The sequence below is a fragment of the Salmo salar genome, unplaced genomic scaffold (assembly GCF_965601325.2).
Source record: "Salmo salar unplaced genomic scaffold, fSalSal1 ptg000519l, whole genome shotgun sequence".
NCBI lineage: Eukaryota > Metazoa > Chordata > Actinopteri > Salmoniformes > Salmonidae > Salmo > Salmo salar.
In genome coordinates this window covers 470,402-485,984 of record NW_027675407.1, presented here as the reverse complement: position 1 = coordinate 485,984, position 15,583 = coordinate 470,402, and the positions used below count along the sequence as shown (strand labels likewise).

The 15,583-nt window shown below is 46.8% G+C and overlaps 1 long non-coding RNA gene across 1 annotated transcript; it reads left to right on the top strand.

Moving 5' to 3' along the window:
• Positions 1–309: 309 nt before the first annotated feature.
• Positions 310–4,072, top strand: LOC145876222 (uncharacterized). The gene is made up of 3 exons (XR_014391468.1): positions 310–494; positions 656–750; positions 3,910–4,072. It is a non-coding gene; the product is annotated as an uncharacterized LOC145876222 (long non-coding RNA).
• The last annotated feature ends 11,511 nt before the right edge of the window (positions 4,073–15,583 follow it).

The window sequence follows — 15,583 nt, the reverse complement described above, 5'->3', positions numbered from 1 at the left end:
GCCCTTACAAAACCTTTTACAACTGATTCATCACTGTCATACCTTATAGGGTCCAGAGTTTTCCTGGTTAGGTCAACAGATAAGGACAAACTCTGGGCCCCAGGGCAAAAAAATCCCCCCCCCCCCCCCACTCTGGGACCTATGGTTGCCACCAGTCTGCTTGCCGTTCTCAGTTATCATCAGGTACTGTATGTGGATGATCAGGGCTTTATTCAGAAAAAGTTTCTTGGGCTACTTTGATTTGCCAAGTGGGCGAGATTTGAATTCCGTGTTTATCTTCATGGACAAACTTGTTGTTCTAACCTACGATGGGTCAGCTTCAAGGGAACGTATCTGCTATTTGTATTTCCAGCTGAGTCCCCTCCTGTTCCATGATTTAACAAGTGATGACCACTCCACTACCATTGTCAACTACCTCCTCACATGAACTGGAAGCCACGTCTCATGTGGCCCACTCATCCACTGGCACATTGAATGTTTCCTCTCCAAGCACGGTGAGGGAACCCCTGTTAATTTTCTCTCATTACTTTATGTAGAGTCAATCACAAACACAATCACATTATTACACATCTATGATTTTACTCCTTGCTTGGACTAACTCATTCTGAGCTCTTTTGTCTCACTGTGTAGTGTTTTTGTGTTATTGTCTTCCCAGTCAAATCCTGTCCTGCACTGGTCAAGCCTCTGAACACCTCAACTCATGTCTCATACCCTGATTCAATCACTGCTGTGATCCCTTCCCAAAATGGTGTAAGTAGCCCTCTCATTCCTATTCCCCATAATATTGTACTATAAGTGTCTTTATTAAATGCTTTAGGTTAACCTGTTAGGGCTAGGGGGCAGTATTGACACGCCCGGATAAACGTACCCAATTTAATCTGGTTACTACTCCTGCCCAGTAACTAGAATATGCATATAATTATTGGCTTTGGATAGAAAACACCCTAAAGTTTCTAAAACTGTTTGAATGGTGTCTATGAGTATAACAGAACTCATATGGCAGGCCAAAACCTGAGAAGATTCCATGCAGGAAGTGGCCTGTCTGACAAATTTTGTTTCATCTTGGCTCTTTTTATTGAAGACTGAGGATCTTTGCAATAACGTGACACTTCCTACGGCTCCCATAGGCTCTCAGAGCCCGGGAAAAAGCTGAACGATATCGAGGCAGGCTCTGGCTGAAACACTTTATCGCTTTTGGCAAGTGGCCGATCAGAGTACTATGGGCTTAGGCGCGTGCCCGAGTCGACCGAATGCTTTATTTTCTTTCGTCTGTTTACCTAAACGCAGATTCCCGGTCGGAATATTATCGCTTTTTTATGAGAAAAATTGCATAAAAATTGATTTTAAACAGCGGTTGACATGCTTCGAAGTACGGTAATGGAATATTTAGAATTTTTTTGTCACGAATTGCGCCGTTGCTCGTCACCCTTATTTACCCTTTCGGATAGTGTCTTGAACGCACGAACAAAACGCTGCTGTTTGGATATAACTATGGATTATTTTGAACCAAACCAACATTTGTTATTGAAGTAGAAGTCCTGGGAGTGCATTCTGACGAAGACAGCAAAGGTAATAACATTTTTCTTATAGTAAATCTGACTTTGATGAGTGCTAAACTTGCTGGGTGTCTAACTAGCTAGCCCTGTGATGCCGGGCTATCTACTGAGAATATTGCAAAATGTGCTTTCACCGAAAAGCTATTTTAAAATCGGACATATCGAGTGCATAGAGGAGTTCTGTATCTATAATTCTTAAAATAATTGTTATGCTTTTTGTGAACGTTTATCGTAAGTAATTTAGTAAATTCACCGGCAGTGTTCGGTGGGAATGCTAGTCACATGCTTGTCACATGCTAATGTAAAAAAGCTGGTTTTTGATATAAATATGAACTTGATTGAACAAAACATGCATGTATTGTATAACATAATGTCCTAGGGTTGTCTTCTGATGAAGATCATCAAAGGTTAGTGCTACATTTAGCTGTGGTTTGGGTTGATGTGACATTATATGCTAGCTTGAAAAATGGGTGTCTGATTATTTCTGGCTGGGTACTCTGCTGACATAATCTAATGTTTTGCTTTCGTTGTAAAGCCTTTTTGAAATCGGACAGTGTGGTTAGATTAACGAGAGTCTTATCTTTAAAATGGTGTAAAATAGTCATATGTTTGAAAAATTGAAGTTTTTGCATTTTTGAGGAATTTGAATAACGCGCCACGGGATTACACTGGCAAGCGTCCCACCTAGCCCATAGAGGTTAAAATAATTACTCTTTGACGATTTTTGAAACACATTTTTGACGTCTCTGTGCGTTACGCACCTATACTGTGGGTCTCCCATCCTCCAGGTCATCTACAAGTCTATGCTAGGTAAAGCTCAGCCTTATCTCAGCTCAATGGTCACCATAACAACACCCACCCGTAGCACGCGCTCCAGCAGGTACATCTCACTGGTCATCCCCAAAGCCAACACCTCCTTTGGCCGCCTTTCCTTCCAGTTCTCTGCTGCCAATGACTGGAACGAATTGCAAAAATCGCTAAAGCCGGAGACTTATTGCTCCCTCACTAACTTAAAACATCAGCTATCTGAGCAGCTAACCGATCGCTGCAGCTGTACACAGCCCATCTGTAAATAGCCCACCCAATCTACCTACCTTATCCTCATATTGTTTTAATTTATATTTTTGCTCTTCTGCACACCAGTATCACTACTTACACATCATCATCTGCTCATCTATCACTCCAGTGTTAATCTGCTAAATTGTGATTACTTTGCTACTACGGCCTATTTATTGCCATACCTCCTCACGCCATTTGCACACACTGTATATAGACTTTCTTTTTTCTTTTGTGTTGACTGTACGCTTGTTTATTCCATGTAACTCTGTGTTGTTGTTTCTGTCGCACTGCTTTGCTTTATTCTTGGCCAGGTCGCAATTGTAAATGAGAACTTGTTCTCAACTGGCCTACCTGGTTAAATAAAGGTGAAATAACAAAAATAAAAAGATCCTAGATCATAATGAATCAGATTACATGGAGAGGGGGACCTGATCCTAGATCATAATGAATCAGATTACGTGGAGAGGGGGACCTGATCCTAGATCATAATGAATCAGATTACATGGAGAGGGGGGACCTGATCCTAGATCATAATGAATCAGATTACGTGGAGAGGGGGACCTGATCCTAGATCATAATGAATCAGATTACATGGAGAGGAGGGGGGGACCTGATCCTAGATCATAATGAATCAGATTACATGGAGAGGAGGGGGGGACCTGATCCTAGATCATAATGAATCAGATTACATGGAGAGGGGGGGACCTGATCCTAGATCATAATGAATCAGATTACATGGAGAGGGGGGACCTGATCCTAGATCATAATGAATCAGATTACATGGAGAGGGGGGACCTGATCCTATATCACAATGAATCAGATTCCATGGAGAGGGGGGACCTGATCCTATATCATAATGAATCAGATTACATGGAGAGGGGGGACCTGATCCTATATCATAATGAATCAGATTACATGGAGAGGGGGGACCTGATCCTATATCATAATGAATCAGATTACATGGAGAGCCGGATATATATAATATACCCTACTATTTTTTTATATTTAATATGCCATAAACTATTGTTTTTTTTAACAGTTTCATTAGTTCATTGTAATTAACTTAATCATTATGACACACCCCTCTCTATTGTCATTGGTTGCACTAATTGCACTGTTTGTCTACATAACCTGGTTCAAGTATTGATGACATCACCCTGAAGAAGGCACAGTGATGCTGAAACGTTGGTAAATACCCAATAAATTACTGGGAGTTTATATATGGAGTGTGGGACTCTCTTTATTTTGATAGTTTATAACTCTTATGTATGTGCCATCTTTTTGTGTTTTTCAGGCAGCCTGGGAAAGAACTGAAAAAACTCACTAAAGAGTCAAGACAGAGACACCAGAAAGACCCAAGAAGACTTGGACGCAGCATCAGAGGACAGAGAGGGATGTTCAGAACTCACTCAGTCTGGTCAGTTGGTGAGGGTAGACTTGGAGGCTGCTTATCTGACATGGAGGAAGTCCCCCCTCCTCTCCCCTACCTTCCTATACCCCCTCCTCTCCCCTACCTTCCCTATACCCCCCTCCTCTCCCCTACCTTCCCTATACCCCCCTCCTCTCCCCTACCTTCCCTATAACCCCTCCTCTCCCCTACCTTCCCTATACCCCCTCCTCTCCCCTACGTTCCCTAAACCCCCCTCCTCTCCCCTACCTTCCCTATACCCCCCTCCTCTCCCCTACCTTCCCTATACCCCCCTCCTCTCCCCTACCTTCCCTATACCCCCCTCCTCTCTCCTACCTTCCCTATACCCCCCCTCCTCTCCCCTACCTTCCCTATACCCCCTCCTCTCCCCTACCTTCCCTATACCCCCTCCTCTCCCCTATCTTCCCTATACCCCCCTCCTCTCCCCTACCTTCCCTATACCCCCTCTCCCCTACCTTCCCTATACCCCCCTCCTCTCCCCTACCTTCCCTATACCCCCTCCTCTCCCCTACCTTCCCTATACCCCCTCCTCTCCCCTACCTTCCCTATACCCCTTCCTCTCCCCTACCTTCCCTATACCCCCTCCTCTCCCCTACCTTCCCTATACTCCCTCCTCTCCCCTACCTTCCCTATACCCCTTCCTCTCCCTACCTTCCCTATACCTCCCCTCCTCTCCCCTACCTTCCCTATACCCCCTCCTCTCCCCTACCTCCCCTATACCCCCCTCCTCTCCCCTACCTTCCCTATACCCCCTCCTCTCCCATACCTTCCCTATACCCCCTCCTCTCCCCTACCTTCCCTATACCCCCTCCTCTCCCCTACCTTCCCTATACCCCCTCTCCTCTCCTCTCCCCTACCTTCCCTATACCCCCCTCCTCTCCCCTACCTTCCCTATACCCCCTCCTCTCCCCTACCTTCCCTATACCCCCTCCTCTCCCCTACCTTCCCTATGCCCCCCCTCCTCTCCCCTACCTTCCCTATACCCCTCTCCTCTCACCTACCTTCCCTATACCCTCTCCTCTCCCTTACCTTTCCTATACCCCTCCTCTCCCTTACCTTTCCTATACCCCCTCCTCTCCCCTACCTTCCCTATGCCCCCCTCCTCTCCCCTACCTTCCCTATACCCCCCGCCTCTCCTCTATCTTCCCTATGCCCCCCTCCTCTCCCCTACCTTCCCTATACCCCCTCCTCTCCCCTACCTTCCCTATGCCCCCCCTCCTCTCCCCTACCTTCCCTATACCCCCCTCCTCTCCCCTACCTTCCCTATACCCCCTCCTCTCCCCTACCTTCCCTATACCCCCCTCCTCTCCCCTACCTTCCCTATACCCCCTCCTCTCCCCTACCTTCCCTATACCCCCCTCCTCTCCCCTACCTTCCCAATACCCCCTCCTCTCCCCTACCTTCCCTATACCCCTCCTCTCCCCTACCTTCCCTATACCCCCTCCTCTCCCCTACCTTCCCTATACCCCCTCCTCTCCCCTACCTTCCCTATACCCCCCCTCCTCTCCCCTACCTTCCCTATACCCCCACTCCTCTCCCCTACCTTCCCTATACCCCCCTCCTCTCCCCTACCTTCCCTATACCCCCTCCTCTCCCTACCTTCCCTGTACCCCCTCCTCTCCCCTACCTTCCCTTCCCCCCCTCTCCCCTACCTTCCCTTCCCCCCCTCTCCCCTACCTTCCCTATACCCCCCTCCTCTCCCCTACCTTCCCTATACCCCCTCCTCTCCCCTACCTTCCCTATACCCCCTCCTCTCCCCTACCTTCCCTATATCCCCTCCTCTCCCCTACCTTCTCTATACCCCCCCTCCTCTCCCCTACCTTCCCTATACCCCCCTCCTCTCCCCTACCTTCCCTATACCCCCTCCTCTCCCCTACCTTCCCTATACCCCCCTCCTCTCCCCTACCTTCCCTATACCCCCCCTCCTCTCCCCTACCTTCCCTATACCCCCCTCCTCTCCCCTACCTTCCCTATACCTCCCCTCCTCTCCCTACCTTCCCTATACCCCCTCCTCTCCTCTACCTTCCCTATACCCCCCTCCTCTCCCCTACCTTCCCTATACCCCCCTCCTCTCCCCTACCTTCCCTATACCCCCTCCTCTCCCCTACCTTCCCTATACCCCCTCCTCTCCCCTACCTTCCCTATACCCCCTCCTCTCCCCTACCTTCCCTATACAGCCCTCCTCTCCCCTACCTTCCCTATACCCCCCTCCTCTCCCCTACCTTCCCTATACCCCCCTCCTCTCCCCTACCTTCCCTATACCTCCCCTCCTCTCCCTACCTTCCCTATACCCCCTCCTCTCCCCTACCTTCCCTATACCCCCTCCTCTCCCCTACCTTCCCTATACCCCCCTCCTCCCCCTACCTTCCCTATACCCCCCTCCTCTCCCCTACCTTCCCTATACCCCCTCCTCTCCCCTACCTTCCCTATACCCCCCTCCTCCCCCTACCTTCCCTATACCCCCCTCCTCTCCCCTACCTTCCCTATACCCCCCTCCTCTCCCCTACCTTCCCTATACCCCCTCCTCTCCCCTACCTTCCCTATACCCCCCTCCTCTCCCCTACCTTCCCTATACCCCCCTCCTCTCCCCTACCTTCCCTATACCCCCTCCTCTCCTCTACCTTCCCTATACCCCCTCCTCTCCCCTACCTTCCCTATACCCCCTCCTCTCCCCTACCTTCCCTATACCCCCTCCTCTCCCCTACCTTCCCTATACCCCCCTCCTCTCCCCTACCTTCCCTATACCCCCCTCCTCTCCCCTACCATCCCTATACCCCCCATTATGTTGGACCATGTTTATTTGTTTGAATCTTGTCTTTGTTTGTGATCAGGTTAGAAGAGAATGACTCCTCAACCCAAGAGGTCCTGGAGCAGCTGTGATCAGGTTAGAAGATAATGACTCCTCAACCCAAGAGGCCCTGGAGCAGCTGTGATCAGGTTAAAAGAGAATGACTCCTCAACCCAAGAGGCCCTGGAGCAGCTGTGATCAGGTTAGAAGAGAATGACTCCTCAACCCAAGAGGCCCTGGAGCAGCTGTGATCAGGTTAGAAGAGAATGACTCCTCAACCCAAGAGGTCCTGGAGCAGCTGTGATCAGGTTAGAAGAGAATGACTCCTCAACCTAAGAGGCCCTGGAGCAGCTGTGAGAGAGCAGCAGTGTGGAAACATTTGGGGAAATTTAAAGAAGGTTTCCTGGTAAAGAGGATTGACTGTTACGTAAAGGGTCAGAGCCACTGAGTGGACAAAATATTAAGGATACCTTCCTAATATTGAGTTACGCCTGGTCAGTTTGTCATGGAAAGAAAGGTGTCCATAATGTTTTGTGGAAATTACATAATAATTATACATTTATGGATTGTTTTATGTAGCCTATTGTTTTCTATTTATTCAACCTGCCATCTACCCACCTGGGGACTGAGGGTTATGAGAGAACCCCCACATCACTAGCTTCTCTTTATTCAACCTGCCATCTACCCACCTGGGGACTAAGGGTTATGAGAGAACCCCCACATCACTAGCTTCTCTTTATTCAACCTGCCATCTACCCACCTGGGGACTGAGGGTTATGAGAGAACCCCCACTTCACTAGCTTCTCTTTATTCAACCTGCCATCTACCCACCTGGGGACTGAGGGTTATGAGAGAACCCCCACATAACTAGCTTCTCTTTATTCAACCTGCCATCTACCCACCTGGGGACTGAGTGTTATGAGAGAACCCCCACATCACTAGCTTCTCTTTATTCAACCTGCCATCTACCCACCTGGGGACTGAGGGTTATGAGAGAACCCCCACATCACTAGCTTCTCTTTATTCAACCTGCCATCTACCCACCTGGGGACTGAGGGTTATGAGAGAACCCCCACATCACTAGCTTCTCTTTATTAAACCTGCCATCTACCCACCTGGGGACTGAGGGTTATGAGAGAACCCCCACATCACTAGCTTCTCTTTATTCAACCTGCCATCTACCCACCTGGGGACTGAGGGTTATGAGAGAACCCCCACATCACTAGCTTGAAGGTTCTGCAGCCTTGTAAAGATAAGGAGGGGACGACTGGGAGGCAGGTTGGCATTTATTGTCATGAATCTTGTTCTGGAGGCAGGTTGGCATTTATTGTCATGAATCTTGTTCTGGAGGCAGGTTGGCATTTATTGTCATGAATCTTGCCCTGGAGGCAGGTTGGCATTTATTGTCATGAATATTGTTCTGGAGGCAGGTTGGCATTTATTGTCATGAATCTTGTTCTGGAGGCAGGTTGGCATTTATTGTCATGAATCTTGCCCTGGAGGCAGGTTCAGCAAAGTATTCCCTAGCTGGCACAGGCACAAAGTAATATAATCAGATTTTAATCCTAACCTCAACCACACTGCTAATCCTTCCCTTAAATTAAGACCATAAAACAACATTATTTTCCACAGCCATTTCTGACTTTGCAGCTGACATATCTAGAGGAAATCGCACAGTTCTGCCTCCAGGTCAAGATTCATGACAAACGTCAACATGAGACAGGGAGAAGCAATGTAAAAATCAATAACGAAATTGTTTTCACAATTAACATGCTTTTTCTTGTTTCAAGTATGTTTTATTATGAAAAGTACAATATAACCATGTATACTTGTTCAACTATGGAGCGTATGTCCACATATAATTGTACAATTTGTTTTTCCAACATAAAAGACAAAAAATGATCACATTGGTATTTTAACAGTGTTATTGTAAGAGTTTAAATGTTTAAACAGAGGATACATCTAAAACAGGATAAAACAAGTGCAGTATGTTGTGAGAATGTTACTTTAACGTCGACTCATAACGTCACACTATAACTTCATGGGAGTCTTGTGGAAAGACTGCATGTTGTTTTGGGTGGATTGAGTGACGTCTTCATCAACATTTTGCAGAATATTCCGGTAATATTTTCACCTCGTCGGCTGCAGACATTCATAAGGAGTTCCAGTAGTTTATTTGTCATTTGCAGGTATTAAAAGTAATACATACATTGTAATTCCTTGTTGGATCTCTCTCACATACAGGACAGTACATACCAGAGGAGGCTGCTGAGGGGAGGACGGCTCATAATAATGTCTGGAACAGAGTAAATGAAATGGAACACATGGAAACCACGTGTTTGATACCATTCCACTTATTCCACTCCAGCCATTACAAGCCTGTCCTCCCTAAATAAGGTCGCACCAACCTCCTGTGGTACAAACACAAACAGTAAAATATATCATAAAAAATGCAAAGTGGTAAAAGATCAGAAAATATTACAAGCCTGTCATGTGTGAGTGTCCAGTGTGTGTCAGTGTTTGTGTGTCAGTGTGTGTGTGTGTGTTCAGTGTGTGTGTGTGTGTGTTCAGTGTGTGTGTGTGTGTGTGTCAGTGTGTGTGTGTGTGTGTCAGTGTGTGTGTTTGTATGTGTGTGTCCAGAGTGTGTGTTTGTATGTGTGTGTCCAGAGTGCGTGTGTGCATGTGTGTATCCAGTGTGTTTGTGTGTGTGTATCCAGTGTGTGTGTGTATCCAGTGTGTGTGTGTGTATCCAGTGTGTGTGTGTGTGTATCCAGTGTGTGTGTGTTAGTGTGTGTGTGTGTGTGTGTGTGTGAGTGTGTATCCAGTGTGTTTGTGTGTGTGTATCCAGTGTGTTTGTGTGTGTGTATCCAGTGTGTCAAGTGTGTGTGTGTCAAGCGTGTGTGTGTCCAGTGTGTGTGTGTATCAGTGTGTGTGTGTGTGTGTGTGTCAGTGTGTGTGTGTGTGTGTGTTCAGTGTGTGTGTGTGTGTGTGTGTGTGTTTGTGTGTGTGTATCCAGTGTGTGTGTGTGTATCCAGTGTGTTTGTGTGTGAGTGTGTGTGTATCCAGTGTGTTTGTGTGTGTGTGTGTGTGTGTATCCAGTGTGTTTGTGTGTGTGTGTGTGTATCCAGTGTGTTTGTGTGTGTGTGTGTGTGTGTCCAGTGAGTGTGTGTGTCCAGTGAGTGTGTGTCCAGTGTGTGTGTGTGTCCAGTGTGTGTGTGTGTGTGTCCAGTGTCTGTGTGTGTGTGTGTGTGTGTGTGTGTGTGTGTGTGTGTGTGTGTGTGTGTGTGTGTGTGTTCAGTGTGTGTGTGTGTGTGCATTTTGTGTCCAGTGTGTGTGTGTGTGTGTGTCCATTTTGTGTCCAGTGTGTGTGTGTCCATTTTGTTTCCAGTGTGTATGTATCCAGTGTGTGTGTATGTGTGTGTCCTGTGTGTTTGTGTGTGTCCAGTGTGTGTGTGTGTGTGTCCAATGTGTGTGTGTGTGTCCAGTTTGTGTCCAGTGTGTGTGTGTGTGTGTGTGTCTGTGTCCAGTGTATGTGTGTGTCCAGTGTGTGTGTGTGTGTGTCCAGTTATTATTTCAGGGACACTGAAGAGCCAACATCATAAACCCTAAATCCTGGATAGAGGGGCTCAGTGAATGTGGAGGTGAATGTGATCAGGTGGGTCAGTGTGTCAGAGGAGGCTCTATAGAAGGACAGAGTGCCGGCTGACCAGTCCAGATATACTCCTACTCTGTGGGGGCTGGAGGAGGGGACGTCTATGGTAGTGGAGTTATTATTGTGACAGGCAATGTATCTGTTGTCATAGCAGAACAGACTCCAGGACTTGTCATTCCATCCAAGACAACAGTCATCACCCCTTCCTCTCCTGTTGATTCCTTTATATGTCACTCCTATAGCAGCCCCCCCACTCCTCTCCACCTCCCAGTAACAGCGCCCAGTCAGACCCTCTCTACACAGCACCTGTCCCCAGTACTCAAATCTCTCTGGGTGATCAGGATACGGCTGCTTCTCTCTCCTCCATGTCACCTTTCTGTTCTCCTCAGACAGAGAGAGGAGTCTGTTTACTGTGTTTAGGTCCAGTGTGAGATCACAGACATCTGATGGATGAAACCAGACACAATATTAGAAATCATCATTCACATTAGAATGTTAACTCACTTTTCACTAATTCATTTAACCTCTATGGGACCGGCGGGACGAATTCGTCCCACCTACGTAACATCCACTGCCAGCCTGTGGCGCGATTTTCAAAATCTTCAAAATCCTATTACTTCAATTTCTCAAACATATGACTATTTTACAGCCATTTAAAGATAAGACTCTCGTTAATCTAACCACACTGTCCGATTGCAAAAAGGCTTTACAACGAAAGCAAAACATTAGATTATGTCAGCAGAGTACCAAGCCAGAAATAATCAGACACCCATTTTTCAAGCCAGCATATAATGTCACCAAAACCCAGAAGACAGCTAAATGCAGCACTCACCTTTGATGATCTTCATCAGATGACAACCCTAGGACATTATGTTATACAATACATGCATGTTTTGTTCAATCAAGTTCATATTTATATCAAAAACCAGCTTTTTACATTAGCATGTGACGTTCAGAACTAGCATACCCCCCGCAAACTTACGGGGAATTCGCTAACATTTTACTAAATTACTCACGATAAACGTTCACAAAAAGCATAACAATTATTTTAAGAATTATAGATACAGACCTCCTCTATGCACTCGATATGTCCGATTTTAAAATAGCTTTTTGGTGAAAGCACATTTTGCAATATTCTAAGTATATAGCCCAGGCATCACGGGCTCGCTATTTAGACACCCGGCAAGTTTAGCACTCACCATAATCATATTTACTATTATAAAAATGTCATTACCTTTTGTTGTCTTCGTCAGAATGCACACCCAGGACGTCTACTTCAATAACAAATGTTGGTTTGGTCCAAAATAATCCATCGTTATATCCGAATAGCGGCGTTTTGTTCGTGCGTTCCAGACACTATCCGAAATAGTAAAGAAGTGTCGCGCGCTTGGCGCAATTCCTGACAATAAAATTCAAAGTATTCAATTGCCGTACGTCGAAGCATGTCAACCGCTGTTTAAAATCAATTTTTACGTCATTTTTCTCGTAGAAAAGCGGTAAAATTCCGACAGGGAATCTCCTTTTCGGCAAACAGAGGAAAAAATCCCAAAGGCGGGGGCGGTCGGGGTCACGCGCATAAGCTAGTGTCTCTTGATGGGCCACTTGAGAAAGGCGATAATGTGTTTCAGCCTGGGGCTGGAATGACGACATTCTCTTTTTTCCCGGGCTATGAGAGCCTATGGACGACGTGGGAAGTGTCACGTTAGAGCAGAGATCCTTAGTAAATGATAGAGATGGCAAAGAAGTTCCAGAAATGGTCAGACAGGCCACTTCCTGTAAAGGAATCTCTCAGGTTTTGACCTGCCATTTGAGTTCTGTTATACTCACAGACACCATTCAAACAGTTTTAGAAAATGTAGGGTGTTTTCTATCCATATGTAATAAGTATATGCATATTCTAGTTACTGAGTAGGAGTGGTAACCAGATTAAATCGGGTATGTTTTTTATCCAGCCGTGTCAATGCTGCCCCCTAGCCCTAACAGGTTAATGTAGATGTTTCTAGGTATGAAAAGGAGAAGTTAAGGTAACTTGAGACTTGTTGAATGATCATATGTTATACTGTATGGTAATATAATACACACTTATTCACATTAATTACACACACACACACACACACACACACACACACACATACACACACACACACACACACACACACACACACACCAACTCTTTGTAAACGTTGGTGTCCCTGATTTCTGCTTCTGTAGAACTACAGATGATATTTAATATGACCAAGTCAGTAATGATGGTGGTCTTTGACTTAACTTGAATTAAGACTTATTCTTAGTCATATTCTTCACAGCAGTCAACACTCACATTTTCTAATCCCAGGTTTCATTCTGTTCTCTCCACCATGTTCCACACTGTAGCGATAAGCAGAAGAACAGACAGTCATTGAGGGATACACCTGAACTCTCACACACACACACACACACACACACACACACACACACACACACACACACACACACACACACACACACACACACACACACACACACACACACACACACACAGGTCAAGTGTTGGTAAGAACGTTTTCAGTGTTTGTGTCCAGTGTGTGTGTGTGTGTGTGTGTGTATGTGTCCAGTGTGTGTGTGTGTCCAGTGTGTGTGTGAGTCCAGTGTGTGCGTCAAGTTTGTGTGTCCAGTGTGTGTGAGTTCATTGTGTGTGCGTGTTTCGTGTGTGTGTGTGTCCTGTGTGTGTGTGTCCTGTGTATTTGTCCTGTGTGTGTGTGTGTGTGTGTGCCCAGTGTGTGTGTGAGTGTGTGTGTGTGAGGTCAGTGTGGGTGCGTGTCCTGTGTGTGTGTGTGTGTGTCCAGTGTGTGTGTGTGTGTGTCCAGTGTGTGTGTGTGTGTGTGTGTGTGTCCAGTGTGTGTGTATTTGTCCTGTGTGTGTGTGTGTATTTGTCCTGTGTGTGTGTGTGTGTGTGTGTGTATTTGTCCTGTGTGTGTGTGTGTGTGTTTGTCCTGTGTGTGTGTATTTGTCCTGTGTGTGTGTTTGTGTGTGTATTTGTCCTGTGTGTGTGTATTTGTCCTGTGTGTGTATTTATCCTGTGTGTGTATTTGTCCTGTGTGTGTGTGTGTGTGTGTGTCCTGTGTGTGTGTCCTGTGTGTGTGTGTGTGTGTGTCCTGTGTATGTGTGTGTGTCCTGTGTATGTGTGTGTGTCCTGTGTGTGTGTGTGTCCTGTGTGTGTGTCTGTGTGTGTGTGTGTGTGTGTCTGTGTGTGTGTGTCCTGTGTGTGTGTGTGTGTGTGTGTGTGTGTGTCCTGTGTGTGTGTGTGTGTGTGTGTGTGTGTGTGTGTGTGTGTGTGTGTGTGTGTGTGTGTACTGTGTGTGTGTGTGTGTGTGTGTGTGTCCTGTGTGTGAGTACTGTGTGTGTGTGTGTGAGTCCTGTGTGTGTCAGTGTATGTCCTGTGTGTGTGTGTGTATGTCCTGTGTGTGTGTGTGTGTCCTGTGTGTGTGTGTGTGCGTGTGTGTCCAGTGTGTGTGTGTGTGTGTGTGTGTGTGTGTCCTGTGTGTGTGTGTGTGTGTGTCCTGTGTATGTGTGTGTGTCCTGTGTATGTGTGTGTGTCCTGTGTGTGTGTCCTGTGTGTGTGTCTGTGTGTGTGTGTGTGTGGTGTGTGTCCTGTGTGTGTGTCCTGTGTGTGTGTGTGTGTGTGTGTATGTATGTCCTGTGTGTGTGTGTGTGTGTGTGTGTGTGTGTGTGTGTGTGTGTGTGTGTGTGTGTGTGTGTGTGTGTGTACTGTGTGTGTGTGTGTGTGTCCTGTGTGTGTGTGTGTGTGTCCTGTGTGTGAGTCCTGTGTGTGTGTGTGAGTACTGTGTGTGTGTGTGTGAGTCCTGTGTGTGTCAGTGTATGTCCTGTGTGTGTGTGTGTGTGTATGTCCTGTGTGTGTGTGTGTGTGTGTGCGTGTGTGTCCAGTGTGTGTGTGTGTGTGTGTGTCCTGTGTGTGTGTGTGTGTCCTGTGTGTGTGTGTGTGTGTGTCCTGTGTGTGTGTCCATACACACACAAGACAATTACACACGCACACACACACTGGACACACACACACAGGACACACACACACAGGACACACACACACAGGACACACACACAGGACACACAAACATACAGGACACACACACAGGACACACACAGGACATACAGGACACACACACACGACACACGACACACGACACACGACACACGACACACGACACACACACACACACACACACACACACACGACACACACACACGACACACACAGGACACACACCACACACACATGACACACACAGGACGGACACACACACAGGACACACAAACATACAGGACACACACACAGGACACACAAAGGACATACAGGACACACAGGACACACACACACACACACACACACACACACACACAGGACACACACACACACACACACAGGACATACACACACACACACACAGGACACATACACACACACAGGACACACACCCAGGACACACACAGGACACACACCCAGGACACACACAGGACACACACACACACACACACGACACACACACAAACACACACGACACACACTGGACACACACACACACACACTGGACACACACACACACACTGGACACACACACACACACTGGACAGACACACACACTGGACACACACACACACTGGACACACACACACACTGGACACACACACACTGGACACACACAGTAACATATAACTTTGTCCAAGTGGTGGTAAGAATGTTTGTCTTAACTAGCCTAAAAAGTCAAACATGTCTGATATGAACATTGACATAAACCCTCTACATACTTGAGTTTCTCCAGTCTGCAGTGTGGATCCTCCAGTCCAGCAGAGAGCAGTCTGACTCCTGAGTCTCCTGGGTGATTGTAGCTCAGGTCCAGCTCTCTCAGGTGTGAGGGGTTTGACCTCAGAGCTGAGGCCAGAGAAGCACAGCCTTCCTCTGTGACTCCACAGCCTGACAGCCTGCAAAGAGTCAAATCATATTAAAATCACACTGCTATTCTTTGGTGGTGAAAATAGTGGCAGTATATTTTTTCAACATATTTAGATACATCAGTGTACTGAAACCTTCCATATCTATTCATAAA